Source organism: Pinus tabuliformis, chromosome 1_2 (assembly GCF_031772625.1).
Source record: "Pinus tabuliformis cultivar Carrire ecotype Pingquan chromosome 1_2, CPIR1, whole genome shotgun sequence".
Classification (NCBI taxonomy): Eukaryota; Viridiplantae; Streptophyta; class Pinopsida; order Pinales; family Pinaceae; genus Pinus; species Pinus tabuliformis.
The window spans coordinates 936,516,020-936,529,495 of record NC_142298.1 but is presented as its reverse complement, the minus strand read 5'-3'; positions in this window follow the sequence as shown (position 1 = coordinate 936,529,495).

Here is a 13,476-nt window from a genome sequence, read left to right as displayed (position 1 = left end):
ACTTAAGACCGTTGGAATATAACTGACACCCATGCGTTACCTTTCATTGTTACCTATAATCCTTGATGTCGATTCTTTCATCCCTACTTTTCCTTTCCACCATCATTGTAATCACATAATGATACCATTAAGTTGTTTTTTCAGGTACTGTCGCCTCTGCGTCCTCGTATGAATTTTCCATCTGGCCATGTTATCGTTACACTTTGGATTCTCCTTCATGACCTGATTCATTTCACCTGGATTTAGAATATCCTTACTACCTATCTCTAAAGTCTCCATAGTTATCTTTAGGTTTACAATTTGGTTCAAGTTCGAACCTCTTGGGCCAATACTTTGTCTTTATGTTACCCATTCATCTACGCTCAATCTATCCTCCATCTCTAGTGTTGATTGCACTTTTGTCTTCCTTTTCGAAACTCATAATGAATGCAACATTTCATATTGACTGCACATTTCATATTCACTGCAACAACATTCGTATCACTAACTAGGCCCTTGAGGTTGACTTCCAACTGCAATACCACTCTCACAATATTCAATATGCTCTCGAAATATAATTAGTGTGATTAATGAACATATTTTTTGCTTCTAATGATCTGTGTTGGTAATATTTTCCATATTCTATTCTTGGTCTCATTGATAACTCCCTGGTGATATTTTGAGCCTTGGCTCTATCGATTGGTTCATGTTTGTGATTGTTTCTTTTACATATGAGACTCCATTGCTTATACACACTTTGTTGAATTTGTGAATTTGAAGCACTATGGGATGTTTGTGATTGTTTCTTTTACATATGAGACTCCATTGCTTATACACACTTTGTTGAATTTGTGAATTTGAAGCACTATGGGATGGGATAAGATTGTTCCCATGTTACTTAAATTTTATATTCCTTGATATCAGTTACCAAGTTTCCTTTGAAGACTCTTCTGGAGACACGGGATAGTTTTTTTCATATGTAGCTTGTTATCTTGGTAGTTCTGACAATGATGGTCCCCAATTTTATACTTTTGACATAAAATTCGAGTAGGCAGTGGTGTTTTTCTTCAGTTCTTTTGTTGAGGTAAACTCTCTTCATTGTTCCACTAGTAACAAATAAATTATCATGTCTCTACCATACCTCATGTACAAGTTTGCTCTCATCATATTAGTTATCTCTTCCAAGAAATTATTTGTGCTACTCTCTTATGGCCTTTGAAGTTAGAAGAGAGTCTGCAACCAAACTTGGATCTTTAATGCCACCTTCCCAACCAAGGCTACAATAAAATGCATAATGCAGCAAGTCTATCCTCGTGATATTTGCACTCCCCTTGTGGTTTTCTCATTTCTATTTATTTTCTCCCCGTGAGATGTTGTTTCTGTTTTAACATTGACTGGGTGATTGTCTTGTTGCCTAGAGAAACTCCCCCTGAAACTATGATGACTTCATTTTTCTATTCAAATCACAAGATTCTCATTTTTCTCCCTCTTCCATACCTTACTTGGTTTCCTTATGTTGTTTTCTGCACTTCCTTTTGGTTCATTGTCTGGTATGCTTGGAGTTTCTTCTATTTTCTGTCTAGAACTCTTTAGGGTATATGGAAGTCTGCAGTATTTGGCTTTGTGTCCATGATTTCTACATAAATAGCACCTTATTTGACCAAGATAAGGTGAAAAATGTGTGTGCACTCTTGTGCTATTCTTTGCATATAGTTCACACTCAATGGCTCTATGTCCAAATTCATTTCACAAATAAGAGTAACCATGGAAAAAGTTTATGTACCTGGTTGTTGGTGCCCTCCTTTGTTTATTTGCTGGATAGTACCTTCTTATTTTTTGCGTGTTTTGCTGAATAACCATGATCTTCTTGTTCTTACAATCTTCTGCCACATGTCCATGTTCATGGCAAGAAAAACATGTGATGTTTTTCCCAAGAGCAAAGAATCTCCTTTGAGATCTTCCGAACTTGTTCAACTCATTCATTGGCTTTTGATATTGCTTCTTGTTTTTGTTTTCTTTACAAAGCATGTTGTTGTTAGACTCTTTTCCTATAGGTTCTTTAGAGTTGCTTCATTATCATCTTTAATGGTTTCCTTTGTTGAGTTCTTCATGGAGGCAAGGTCCTCTTATAGCTGCTTACACAACCTCAGCTTCAAATCTTTTACACTGTGGGTCTCTCTCCCTGAATTTATTGCTTATCACCCCTTCTAGTCTCCTTGATTCTTCAAGTTTTGTTTTCAGACTGACAATTTTCTCCTTCTACTCATGCTCTTTCTCATCACATATTTGTACCAGTTTCCTCAAATCTTTGTTTTCATTCTTCAATCTTTCTATACTAGCCAATGATAAGTCAAGCCTAGCTTGATTTTCATTTTTTTTTTCTTCATGAGAGTCAGGCATATTCACACAGGTAGATGTTTCATTTATCTGAACACTTTCCTATTGACAGGGACTTTTCTTCTTCCTCTTTCTCTTTTCACTTTCTGCATTGGTGTTATTAATCTCTCCTTCATGCATGAGGTCCAATCTTTCCCAAATTTATTTTGTAGAATTTAGGTCTATTATTGTATCAAGATCCTTATTATGAAGATTGTTATATATAACACATTTTGCCTTAACATTCCATTGTTTTTCTTGCACAGAGGGAGAGTCTTTAAATTAACCTTTGCATACAAGCTTCCATACACCAAGTCCATAAGCTATTAGTTAGGTTTTAACCTTATCTTTCCATTCATGAAAGTTTGATGTACTAAGCACAGACACACTTCAATGGTCCATGACTGAACCAGGTCTACCTTCAATTTGTTAATCTTACACCAAAGGAACTGGCTTTGATACCAATTGATGAAAACTTGACGAAACTGGGGGGTGAATCAATTTAGTATATTCATGGACATTAAGATTATTTTCATTAATCTCATTAACTACACCATTACATGAGCAGCTTAACAAATTATGACCAACGGATTGAATATGTGAACAACATTTAATACGCAAACAAAACATCTTATCAACACATAATAATAGCACATATTGACACCAAATATATGTGGAAACCCATAAAGGGATAAAACCATGATAAAACTCCTACTCCTTATTACATCTGATTATCTATAGGTTCCAACCTACAAGAGGTTGCTACCTCAATTTTCCACAAGCTGCAACATGCAAGGAAGCTCCAACTCCCATATGTTTTCTGTAGGCTACAACCCACAGGAGGCTCCTACCTCAACAAGCTCCAAACTGATGTTTATCAAGCCACTACTTGAAAGGACACTGCCATATCTTGATGCAAACATGAAATAAGAATGTGTTGGTTTACCTAGTCATAATTTCTACATATCTCCATCTTCATTTCTACACCTTCTTCCCTTCAAATTTGTTTCACATCAGCTTCATAAGTTCCAGGTAACTAATGTATAATAGCTCAATCATCTCCCTCACATTCTCCCATTCCCTAACCTCTCCAATGCCTTCCAAAATAACATCTTTTATAAAGATAGTTTTTTTGGTTGTTTGTATCCCACATAGGAATATGAAGTGAATAGGCTTGACTCTTTGCCTTCCACTCATTCGTTTCCAAACTCTTCATATCTTGAATATTAGAACACAAAATAAATAATCCATCCAATATTAATTTCATCCACATGTAATCATTAAATGCATCAACCTAATTCCTACATCAAATACCAATATTTATCATTAATGCATCACAACAATCTTTTCCTTTGCTTTGGAGTCTTTCCTTTGCATCACAACAATTCAGAGCAATCAACAATTTCACATCACAACAAATTCTTCAATATCGCAATATTTTCAACATTATCCAAGCATATCACAACTCCTTTGTGTTTCTCCCTTGCTTGCTGCTCTTGTGTTGCTCCTTTGCTTGCTTCTCCTTTGCTTGTTTCTCCTTGTGCAAGTTGATCCTTTGTATGTTTCTCCTTGTGTTGGCTGCTCCTTTGCTTGCTGCTTTAAATCTATAACAACGTGTGTCTTCCTCTGCTTCTTTTCCTTGATCACAATGCTTGTTGTTGCTGCTTCATTTCTCCTTGCTACTACTGCTTTGCCTCTGTTGCGCTTTTTCCATCAATGACAACAATGCCAACATGTACTTTATTTTATCAACCTTATTTCTTATTTTATTACATAATTATAACTTAGTAATGAAAACATAATAATTTAACTTCTACAAAAATTTAACAACCTATTTTAATGATATAACATACTTTGTAATTTAAATATATAACTCAAAAATTTATTTTAATAATAATTGTTTTATAAATTAATAATATTAACTTGATAATATAATATTTATAATAATATAATCGTAGTCAACCATAATCAACATAGTCAACTATGTTCAACCTTAGTCAACATAGTCGATCATATACATCTATTGCTACATGTTGACAATCATGATCCAACTAGTTGAATGATTGCCAAACTAGCTTTGCAATGGTCAACCATGTTCAAACTAGCTCTTCAATTTTCATATGAGCTCAACAATGTTCAACTATGGTCAACCATATTTATCAATAATTAAATATTGATAGCCATGGTCAACCATCTTCCTCTATAATAAAACATTGATGATTGTGGTTATTCATGTTCACCTATAGTCATCCATGGTTGACCAAAGTTAATTGTGGTTATTCAATCTCAACCATGGTCATGATCATACAAGCATTGATAATCAAGGTCAAATTGTTAGGGTCCCACCCTAACCCCCTTATTTATGTAGTAGGATCGAGTCATAGATATAGTTAAGTAAAGAGTCAATAAAGCTCATATTAATAATTGTAAGTGGTTAACCAACATTTAATGACGGGACCACAGTTAGTTGCAAATGGGCCATGGTATTAGATAGATGGTATTAATAAGAACCATGGTATTGCATCTATGAGTCATATATAAAGGATAGAGACTCCCTGCGAGGAGCATCGTGTCTTATTTTGTAATTGAGCTCTACTCTATTGGAGGTTGCCTCCTCGAAGAGGCAAGTGAACATTGCTTTCTGAATAATAAAATACTTGTTGTTATTTCTCACTGTTCTATGTTCTGGGTATATTTCTGTGCATATTTGGTATTCTTGTATCATCTTGCAAGTTAAGAGCATCACAAGTGGTATCAGAGCACTTTCCAGGGCCAGTGGGATCTCCATTTTTTAGCAATTTTTTTGGCTAGAGACGTGTTCCGGCGTCTTTAAACCACGGGATCTATCATTGAGCGCATAAACCTACAGATTTGGGGAGGCATGCACGTAGGAAATACAAGAGGTGGTCATGCTTGTTGGACTCCCTTGTAACCCCTGTGGGTACCCCTTCGAGTAGTAGCGCATTAGACAAAACCACACATGGACTATCTTCCAAGTACCCTCTGGTATATCGAAAGCCCCCTAGCTCGCTTGAAACCTCGCCATAGATAAACTTTCGGTCGTCTTGCTACTACAGTACACCAAGAACAACACTCGGAGAGATTACTTGCTTGTATGATAGGGTAGTCGGGTTGTACGGCTAAGGGTACGGTTGATCCTCCTTGGTTAGTGCCCTGAAAAATTGGGCCGAGTACTACTATCAGACCCTTATGTATATTGCGATCTGTAGCACCTGACACTCCTCGAGATCATAGTTCCCCTTTCTATCTCTGGATCACGCATAATCTCTGACAGATCAGATCTCGCAAGTGGGGTTTTGCAGCAGCAACATCAATTATTCCTGTAGTTCAGATTTAACAAAACATCCATTCAGATCTATTAGATCCATCAGATCTGCAGCCATTCAACGCTGAGCAAGGTGGTACCATTCAATTGTTAGTGCCAAAAAAAATCGAGTGTTCCCAAATTTCAAGTACATCGGGTCGGTGCATGGTAGAAACTAGAGCTCAAGCTATGGCCAATGAGAAGATCGACAAACTTGAAACATCCTTGAAAGACATCCAAGACCAATTGGTGAAAATAACTGCAACACTCTCTATGGGCAAGGCGGAAGCCCGCGAGGAGGCATATATTGGAAATGAACACAGTGAGGGTGAGTCTAGCCACTCTCTTCACCTCTAGGGCACCCACCAACGATCTCGTCCGCGACCACCCAAGCTGGATATGCATAAATTTTGATGGCTCTCACTCGGCAACATGGATAGCACAAATGGAGCAATATTTCAATCTAAATTACATCTTGGATAATGCCACTCAGCTTATGGTGGGGAGCATGTACTTGGACAATGAAAGATGGCAATGGTGGCAATGGCATCAACGTTGCTATGGAAGGCCCTTCACTTGGGACACATTCAAAAAATCTCTTATGGATCACTTTGACAATGAATCTGCTTTTTTGAGTCATCTCACTAAGCTCAAACAAACTGGAACAGTGGATGAATATATTACAACCTTTGAAGCCTTAGCTTTCCGCACTTTAGGTCTACAAGATGAGTTCTACACGGAATGTTTTTTCAGTGGTCTTAAAGAGGCCATACAAGCTCACATCCGACTGCACCACCCTCCCACATGGCTGGAGGCTTGCAAGGTAGCTTGTGAAGTTGAATGTGCCTTAGCAGCCCAGTCCACTTGCCCAAATTTCACTGCCAAGGGTTGCCCCCCACAGGCTCACAACACTACCAAACACTTAAGGTTCAAAAGGTGTCACCTGAAGAAATGGCAGAAAGAAGAAAGCAGGGATTATGTTCCTACTGTGATGAAAAATACTCCCCAGGTCATAAATGCAAGGAGCCCAATTTTTTTCAAATTGATGCTACTGACCACAGCTCATCAGAGGAATCCCCACCACTTGAGGAACCTAAGGAGGAAGAAGAGGACAACCAGAAGGACAATGGCCCTGAAGAACCAGTTATTTTGCTGCATGCTTTGGCAAGGATTTCTCCACCTCGAACTCTCAAAATTAGAGGCTTTATTAAGCATTGCCCAGTAGTATTCTTGATTGATAGTGGAAGTACACATAATTTTATCCATCAAAGAGTCACGGAAGCAGTGCATTTTTTTGTATGAGCAGTTTCTAACTTCCAAGTCCAAATTGCAGATGGGGGAACAATGAAATATGATGGCCGCTGTGAAAATGTCAAACTTCAAATGGGAGATTATTAGTTGAAGACCCATATGTTTTCCATACACATGGGAGGGTGTGACATTGTCCTCGGTGCTGAATGGCTTTGCACACTTGGCCCAATCACAATGGATTTACAGGAGTTATATATGAGCTTTAGGTAGAACAACCACACACATACCCTCCACGGACTCCACGGCGGAGCTCCCTCTATCATCAGCTCACATAGGATGGAAAATTTGTTAAAAAAGGGCCATCATGGAGTTATAGCTCAATTTAATGCCATCCAGGCCTTCGAACCCAATTCTCTTCCGATTCATCCTAAGATGCAACAAATTTTAAATAACCATTTGCTAGTCTTTGACAAGCCTCATGAGCTTCCACCCTTGAGAGGGGAACATGATCATAGCATCACTTTGGTCCCAAGGGCCCAACCACCAAAAGTGTGCCCATATAGATATTTGTTCGCCCAAAAGAATGAAATAGAAAAAATAATCAAGGAACTTTTGGAAGCAGGCGTCATTCATCCCAACATTAGTCCTTATTCATCACCAGTGGTCATGGTGCTCAAGAAAGATGGGGAGCAGCGTATGTGTCCAGACTTCAGGGCCCTCAATAATTTTATATTCAAAGAAAAATTTCCCATCCCGGTTGTTGATGATTTGCTGGATCAACTAAAAGGGGCTCAATTCTTCACTAAGTTGGATCTTCGCTCAGGGTACCACCAAATTCCCATGAAAGAAGTCGACATTCCAAAGACTACTTTCAGAACTCATGAAGGCCATTATGAGTTCCTGATCATGCCATTCGGTCTTTGTAATGACCCATCTATGTTTCAGAGCCTTATGAACCACCTACTCAAACCATATCCCAGAAAATTTGTCCTTGTTTTATTGGATGACATCCTCATCTACAGTTGCACATAGGCCGCACATCTTCAGCAGGTATATTTGCTCTTGCAACTACTCCGCGAGCATAAATTATTTTTTAAGATGTCCAAGTGTTCTTTTTTCATGGAAGAAGTTGAGTATTTGGGCCACATTGTGGGGTTTGAAGGTGTCAAGGTGGACCCCAAAAATATCCAGGCAATGCAGGATTGGCCTCAACCTAAGACCTTGAAGAGTCTGAGAGGATTTTTGGGTCTCATGGGCTACTATCGAAAATTTTTCTGCAATTATGGCCACATTGTGAAGCCCCTCACTCAACTCCTCAAGAAAAATTCATTCCTCTGGAATGATGAAGCACAACAGGCCTTTACAGCTCTCAAAAATGCCATGTGTTCCACTCCAGTTTTAGCCCTACCCGACTTCACCAAATCTTTTGTCATTGAATGTGATGCTTCGGGTACGGGTATTGGGGCAGTCTTAATGTAGGAAGGTCGACCCTTGGCCTTCACAAGCCAAGAACTAAGTGGGAAGAATATAGGACAATCTACCTATGAGAAGGAGATGATGGCCATCTTACACGCAGTAGATACCTGGCGACCTTAATTATTGGGGCAACATTTCCAAATCCGCACAGACCATCAAAGTCTTAAATATTTTTTGGAGCAACGCCTATCCTCACCACAACAAAATAAATGGCTCACCAAAATGCTGGGGTATGATTATGAGATCATTTACAAGAAAGGGCGCGAAAATATGTAGTAGATACATTATCTTGCCAATTTGAGGAGGAAAGTACCCTGCTCACAATTTCCCTTCCCATTCCAGAATGGATTGAAGAGGCTCGCAGGGAATGATTTTCTCATCCCTGGCTCTCCCAACTCATTACTCAATTGCAGGCGGATCCAAATTCCACCAAGGGCTACTCGTGGCAGGATGAGATTCTTCGCTACAAGGACAGAGTCGTAATATCACCAACATCCACCATCAAAAGCTGCATTTTGGTGGAGTTGCACTCATCCCCCACTGCAGAACATTCAGGCTTTCAGAAGACGTATGCTCGCACTAGAAGATCATTTTTTTTGGACAGGCATGAAAAAGGACATTCTTACTTTTATTATGGAATGTGATGTCTGTCAGTGCCACAAAGGGGAGACAGTCAAAGCACCATGCACATTACAACCATTGCCCATCCCAGCATCAGTATGGATGGAGGTTTATATGGATTTCATTACAGGTCTTCCAAAGTTAGGAAACAAGTCAGTCATCATGGTGGTTGTGGACCGACTTTCTAAGTATGCTCATTTTTTCACCCTACTCTCCCTTTTACATCGACTTTGGTCACTCAATCTTTCATGGATCAGATCTTCAAATTGCATGACATGCCCACTTATATTGTTTCTGATCATGACCCGATCTTCACCAGTAATTTTTGGCAGGAACTCTTTAGGCTACAAGGTACCCAACTAAAACTCAGTACTTCCTATCATCCACAAATGGATGCTCAAACTAAAGCAGTCAACAAATGTCTGGAAACCTACCCTAGGTGTTTCACTTCAGAAAAGCAACATCTTTGGGTACAATGGTTACCTCTAACTGAATGGTGGTATAACACCAACTATCATGCCACCACCAAAGTGACTCCCTATGAAGCAATTTATGGTCAACTCCCTCCTTCCTCTACTTCTTATATCAAGTGGTGCTCAAAGGTACAAGCAGTGGATCAGCTCCTACAGAACCGCACAACCATGCTCATCCATCTTAGAGAGAATCTTCATCAAGCTCAAAACCACATGAAGCAATAGGTAGATCAACATCGCTCAAAACACCAATTGCAAGAAGGGGATTAGGTATTTTTAAGGCTGCAACCATAGAAGCAAACATCACTCAAAGACAAGGGTTGTCAGAAACTATCTCCAAAATTCTACGAACCATATCAAGTACTTCAACGTATTGGAGAAGTGGCCTACAAGCTAGCTTTGCCACCCACTGCAAAAATCCATCCAGTTTTCCATGTCTCATGCCTCAAGAAAGTGATTGGGAACAATTACAGAATTAAAACCAATCTACCTGAATTGGATTAATAACGGTCAATCTGGTTCCAACCTGAATAGGTCCTAGACACACGAGAACGACACCTGCATGGCCACATGATCAAGGAAGTCCTCATCAAGTGGAAAGACACCTCTCCGGAAGATGCTACCTGGGAACCAGCCACTATCTTCAGTAGTTTCCGTAGCTTCATCCTTGAGGACAAGGCTAGTCTTATGGGGGAGGGCATGTTAGGGTCCCACCCTAACCCCTTATTTATGTAGTAGGATCGAGTCATATTTATAGTTAAGTAAAGAGTCAATAAAGCCCATATTTATAGTTAAGTAATTGAACTCTGCTCTATTGGAGGTTACCCCCTCGAAGAGGCAAGTGAACATTACTTTCTGAATAATAAAATACTTGCTATTATTTCTCATTGTTCTATGTTCTGGGTATATTTCTCTACATATTTGATATTCTTGTATCGTCTTGTAGGTTAGAGCATAACACAAATTTTTTACCCACAATCATCCACATTTGACCATAAAGAACAATTTCCAAAAAAACTCAACCATGTTAAAAAAATATCACAAAGTGACAAACAAAAACCAATAGTATAATGTGATGAGCATATATCAACATCTCAATCTAACGAACAAAAGTTAATGTCATAATGTGATAAAAAAAATTAATGTCACAATGTGATGATCAAAATTTGACTTGCAATGTGATAAACAAATATTAATGATGAAATATGAAAAAAAACAATTGACATTACAATGTAAAACAAACAAAAATAAATATAGCAATGCAACAAACAAAAATCAACATAGCAATGCAACAAACAAAAATCAATGTCACAAATGTGACAAGAAAAAATTGATGTCACGGTGTGAGAAACAAAAATGGATGTCGCATGTGATGAACAAAAATGGTCATCACAATGTGGAAAATATATATTGTGACAACCCTTCTTGTTATCCCTCTTGTAAATTTTTCTATGAATTGTAATTCATGTAAATAATGTGGATATGTGAACATTGACTAGCTAGGGGAAGTGAACACTGATTCTAAGTTTTGAGGAGGAGTTGAATGTAAACCCAAACCATTGTATTTATTTCACCACCTATCTCCCTTATGAACAAAGTTGCAAACTTAACAATAAATGTACCGAATTCTCGTTTTTTCATAGGTCACATCAAATCATGATTTTCATGCCGATTTTGAAAAGTGTTGATGCAACATAAACCTTTTTTGTGGAGAATCATATTTTTGACACTTAAATTTACTTATGTATTAAGTATGGACCTTTTTTTAAATGTTACTGATATTCATGCCAATTTTGAAAAGTGGTGTTACAACATCAAAGTCTTTTTTGGAGGGCATATTTCTAACACTTTAATTTACTTATGTATTAAGTATGGACATATTCTTTTAAATGTTGGTGATTTTCATGTTGATTTTTAAAAGTGATGATGTAGCATCAACCTTTCTTTAGGGGGGTCATATTTTTGAAACTTTAAATTTTCTTAGGTCTTAAGTATGCACCTTTTTTTTTTAAGTTTTTTTCGCGCTCCTGAGAAACATAGCGCACGCGGCCGCCTGCCGCCTACAGTCCTCTGGTTTTCACCCCCATTCATCCTGATGGCTCCTCTGGAGGCTCCACCGGAGGAGGTTGCACAGCAGCAGGCTTTCTCAGCCCTTGTCAGCTCCCTGCCGCCTCAACGAGATCGCCCAGCACTTTCAAAATTTGTTAAAAATATAGAAGGACTTCAGGAGGTTTCCCTTCCTCCTACTTTGCCTAGAATGGCTGCTCTAGCTCTGGCCGAAAAGGGTCTGATAGGACAATTCACTGGTCTTTGGCCCTCACCTAAAATAGTTAAGAGGTGGGTGGAAAGAAATTGGTCGGACAAAACCCAAGGAAAAATTGCTATTAGATTCTATGGGAAGGGCTACTTTACCTTTCATTTTGAAACAAAGAATGACAAGGATCTGATTTTACGCAATGGACCATATTTTATGGACTCCAGAGGTCTGTACCTAAACAAGTGGATGCCAGATTTCGATCCAGAGCTTGACATCCCTAATGCAGTTCCTGTTTGGGTTCGTATCCCACATCTCCCATTACACTGCTGGGGAGACGACTCTGTGCGAGCCATTGGAAATGCGGTCGGCAAATATATCGACACAAGCGAACCAAGAGACAACATGCAAGCATGTGCCCGTATCTGCGTCGAGGTCGATCTGGGCAAAGGACTTCCAGAAGCTATCAAGATCAAAGTCGACGAATGGTCGCACATACAACATCTCGACTACGAACAGATCCCCTTCAAATGTAAGGTATGTCACGAGTATGGTCATTTTTCCAATCGCTGCACTAAGATTATTAATGTGGATAATAATACTCAAGATCAGCAATGGGAAGTGGTTAAAAAAAAAATCTGCCCCTAGTCCCTCTTCACCCAATGAACCTGGTCCCTCTTCTCTTAAAACCTCTGCCCAAATCCCGTCTCCTCCGCCTTCCCCTCCTCATCAATCTCATTCCCTTGTTCTTGAAAACCCCCTTCATTCTCCTCCATCCTCCAACCCTTTCCATGTTCTTTCCCTCCCTGAAGATGACCCTTCCACTTCGAGCCCTCCTGACCAGCCCTCCTCCCCTCATTCTATGAGTGCCCATCCCCCTCTCTTAATTGATCCTCTTCCCCCTAGAATTACCCATAGCAACTCTAAGGACCAGGGTCCCTCCTTTGATGGACAAAAGAAGCTCGGGAGAAAGACTACAAAGCAGCACAGGGATGAAAACGCGCAGAAAGACATAACACTTGGCCTGCATCATCTAATAGAATCTTACATTCAGGCCACAAAAGATCAAGAAGCAGCAAGAAAAGACAAGGGAGGCAGAGCACCTCCTCGAAACATAGGGTTGAAATGATCAAAATACTCTCTTGGAACAGCAGGGGACATGGGCACCTCGCTAAAATCAATGCTCTAACAGACCTTATAGTGCAGGAGAAACCATCCATCATATTACTTCAGGAAACAAAGCAAAGAGAATGAGAAATCAGCAAAATCATTGGAAAGTATAAAAATTACAAAGGAAGCATATGCGGAGCAAGAGGAGCTTCTAGAGGAATTCAACCATCTGGAATCAAAATGACTGGCAAAGTGAAGCTGAGATAATTGACCAGCATTGGATAAAAACAGTCCTGAGAAATAATATCAGCAATCAACAGATTCTCATCTTCAATGTATATGTCCCCAATCACTATAGGGATAAAGGAAAATGCTGGGAAACTCTTAGTAACCACATCATGGAAGGAGACAGCAACAACACCATAGTAGGCGGCGACTTCAACTTAATCCTGCATGAAAATGAAAAGCGAGGGGGGAACTTTCTGCCAGACCCATTCAGGAATCAAATGGAAAATGTAATGCATATTGGTGATCTGATAGACATAGCTCCAAAAAATCGCAAGTTCACATGGAGCAATCGAAGGTTGGGCAGCCACAATATCATGGAGAGA